Source organism: Portunus trituberculatus, chromosome 38, assembly GCF_017591435.1.
Source record: "Portunus trituberculatus isolate SZX2019 chromosome 38, ASM1759143v1, whole genome shotgun sequence".
Taxonomy (NCBI): Eukaryota; Metazoa; Arthropoda; class Malacostraca; order Decapoda; family Portunidae; genus Portunus; species Portunus trituberculatus.
The window spans coordinates 27804858-27809304 of NC_059292.1; positions in this window are offsets into that span (position 1 = coordinate 27804858).

Consider the following 4447-nt stretch of genomic DNA (forward strand, 5'->3'; position numbering starts at 1 on the left):
TTTAATGTAAAGAGTATGTGTACTGAATTCCACAAAGCCATCGGTTAGTTATCATAGCTTTCTTACAGACAGACCTATGATTGGTTTCATGTTACAATATTGTTCATCAATGAAGCTGCATGTGTAGGTCATAAATCCTGTAAAGTCTTTAAATGCCAACTGTAAGTCTCATGTACTCACTGCTGGTTCTTTATCTACCAGTCATGTTTCACTCCCAGGTATTTACAAATTGTCATCAATAACACTCACAATTAAAACAGCTCTAATCAACTCTAGGTTTTGAGGAATTCTGATAGTGGACAGATTCATGATGAGAGGAACCACTGGTGCCACCAACACTTGATGCATCAAGATCAGGAGTACTACTTGTAAAAAGTAGGTCTGGAATAGGAGTTGATATAATAGGACAGTTTTTATATAACAATGAAAATATAGAAAAGAAAAAAGTGTACTTATAAAATGTGGCACAAAAGACAAGAAAAAAAGAAAACTAGAAAGTGAGAATGAATGAAAAGTGATTATTGAAAGCAAACAATAAGGAGGTTTGTCTCGTTCAAATCACAGGTTAAAATAAGAGGCTCTCTTATTAGCTTCTTGAATGATATCCATATAAAGCAATGAACATATCAAGTCATCTGGGCTAGCACATGATTAATCATTACATTTTGAAGTAACTTTGGTTGTCATGACATAATGGCCAGTACATAACCCCTTTCAAATAATGAAAACTAGTAAAATCAGAGTGTAGATAAACATACCTTCTCTGCCAGATACATAATACCGACATCAGATATAAATGTGATGATCATACTGTTAAAAAATTACACATAACTTGGCCAATCTGCCAGTGCAAATACATCTGTCTGTCTATCTGCCTGTCCTTGGTTAATAGTGGGTACTTATGTGGCAGGAAGTCATTTCCTTGTTTGACTACCATAGTTACAGTACAGTCTGGGGGTACAATCAACACAGCTTACAGTGCAGATGAACACTTTTCCTTCCAGTTCTCAGAAATGTATCACTCTCAGACCTCCATTATTATAGGCACCAAAAAATTCTTATTCCCATAACTAGACAATGAGCATAATTTCAAATCACATAATCACTAATTCAAACTTATTTTGAGAAATAAAAATTGCAGAAAGACTTTCCCACAGTCTACAATATACAAAGTTTTGTCACCAAGGAACAAAAAATTAAGTCAGTGTTCAGTAATGAACCGCCAGTCAGTGGCCCTTGACATGAGTCTCTTGTCAGTGTAGCCCTCGACATGAGCTTCTGTCAGTGTGGCCCTTGACATGAGCCTTTGTCAGTGTAGCCCTTGACGTGAGTCTCTTGTCAGTGTGGCCCTTGACATGAGCATCTGTCAGTGTGGCCCTTGACATGAGCCTCTGTCAGTGTGGCCCTTGACATGAGCCTCTGTCAGTGTGGCCCTTGACATGAACCTCTGTCAATGTGGCCCTCAACATGAGCCTGTTAGTATGGCCCTTGACATGAACCTCTGTCAGTGTGGCCCTCCACCTAATACTCAGTAGGGCACCACGGACATCCCAATACTTTGTTTGACACCATTGTTCTCTTTACCAGCATGGCACTACACTTACACTAATTATATGCCATGATATGATTAATAGTCATTTCAGAAACTCAAGCAAGTATGCACACAAGCATGCACATGCACGCGACACACACACACACACACACACACACACACACACACACACACACACACACACACACACACACACACACACACACACACACACACACACATGCACAAACATATATATATATATATATATATATATATATATATATATATATATATATATATATATATATATATATATATATATATATATAATGACATCACAAATTATGCAATAGAACACCTCAATTTATGTAGTCAGATACACAATTAATAATTACTTGTATCACAATATTTCAAACACTCCTGTAACCATGTGATATATGTACAACTGCGAATAACTATATACAGTACATGGATATTAACATTCACTTGAATGAAATATTAAGAACCATCAATACTATGTAGCACTACTGATAATCATTATTGCTAGATTTAGCCAAAAATTAGCTGCAACTTGATGAAACATGCCAAAAGACACAAATATACAGAACAGGGAAAACATTGTCATTGCTGTCTGTGTCTAACTTAGTATTAATGGAGAGCAAAAAGCAGGAGTGAGTGAATATCAGTGGAGTGAATCAACACCCCAACACCAGGGAATAAATAGTACAACAAGGAACAGAATTGAGAGCCAGAATGAGCATCATCTTGTACTTCTCCTAAAGTTGTATTATGAGCAAAAGTGGAAAAAAAAATCTGAGCAGATACAAGATGGAGCACATTACTACTTCTGGTTGTAATTCTGTTCTTACTTAAAAATAAGGCTCCCAAAGAACATTCCCGTATCTGTTCTTCGACTAACTGAGTGTTGAATACTAGAACATGATCTTGCCCCTTCACTGATGAAAGAAAGATGTCAAACTCTAAAATTGCAGCATCATTCAAATACTAATCATTAATCAACTAAAACTCTCCCTAAATTGATTATCTCTAAGAAGAAATAACTATTTTACACACATCCTGAAACAAAGAAAGGTAATACTTATCACAAATTCATTTTGGGCAAGACTCTGGAAGCAGTCACTAGTCACCAGTCACCAGTCACCAGACACACACACACACGCACGCACCCACCCACCCACCCACACACACACACACACACACTCTGACTTGGCACACTTCTCTTTCCATTACTCAGTGCCAAGTCTCTCACTGTTGCTCTGATCAAACTACTGAATAAAGTAACATGACATAGCCATCATCAGAAGTATTGATGTGTAGGATTTATTTTTTATTTATTTTTTTTTTTTACAGTGAAGAAAAGTGAGAAAGGAATACTAATATCTTCTATACACTGACCAGAATGGGTACTCAGGAAAGGTTGGGAAAGTTGAAATGCATGATGATGATGTATTATGAGAGGGTAAGGATGACAGAACCATCAAAAAATGCATTGCAATATTTAGCTCTTTAACTGTTGCTATGGTCCTTTTTAAGAATAACTTTTGACAAAGAAAAAGTTCAGGAGTTCAATTGAGTTTTTTCCAGCTACCAAAGAGACTTGTATGAAATAGCATCTTACTTTAACTTACTAAATCTGCATGAGAAAGAAGTGTATAATGGTGTGATGTAATCTGAATGTTTATTTTTGTGGAAAACAGCAATCAAATAAGTGAGTTAAAGGTTAAGTGGAAACCAATCCTTAATTTGTGTCCACACTATTGGGCAGTGCATGAAGAGCAAACACTCTTGTCATGTCCCGTTCCAAGTAGGAAAGGGTGAGTGACAGGCACAGAGGTGACGTCAGAACTGAGGAAGGGATGAGCAAACATGACTGAGCGCTGCCTGTGAGTACACTTGAGGGATGATGTCAAACACTAAAGGCTTCCTTGGATCTATGTAATTATCGGTCTCGCATTTATAGACTGTTCCATCTATGAAGTCTTGTCTGCTAGGTGATGTCAAACACTAAAGGCTTCCTTGGATCTATGTAATTATCGGTCTCGCATTTATAGACTGTTCCATCTATGAAGTCCATTCTAGGTGTGGCAGATTCCAGAATTCCCATGAGTTTGGAAGTGAGAGAAACCCACTCAGCAATCCTGATACTGTGGACACAACTTTGTACTCCACTGGTACACATCTAATGAAGCAAGTTTATCCAAATAAACACACTAAGGAAAGAGGAAAGGTAAACCCCAAAACATCATTTTGGAATGTGCATTATGCCTTGGGTAGTGTGTGGTGTGGCTGGATCAACCACAAAGACTAAGCTTAGATATTACTTTGGTTCAATTAGATTTGGTAAATGAGTCACATGTAGGCAGAAGTGGGAACTGTTTACAGTGTACTGCTTGGAGTCATGATAGAGGTGTGATGGTAGGATCAGAACCCATGCAGGTCTTTATGTGGGAGAGCAAGAATTAATGCATGTTAGGAACGTCTATTTGGTCTTTCAACCTTTGTAGTGTTACAGAGGAGGTAGCTTATTCTGTAAGTCATGAGTTAAGGATGTTGGATCAGTTTTTATTAAACAAACCTTAAACCATGTTTCATTTTCACATGTGTTATTTTAGAATTTTGTGTTACAACAATCAATTTCTGCTATGCAGATGCTCTTCTTTGGTTCAATATGTGACCACTCTCTTATGTGGGTGTGGCCTTAGCAGTGACATTCTAATAGCTGCTCCTTTATATACATGTGGAAACATGGATAAGGTGTGCTTCTACTGTTTAGCTGCCTCTTAACTATTACAGTACACAATCATATATTTTATCCCAATAATAAGAGTGAAAGAATTTTGTTTTTCCCCAGAAATCCCTACCTCTACATTCCTCTTGCCGGAAGATGATGAA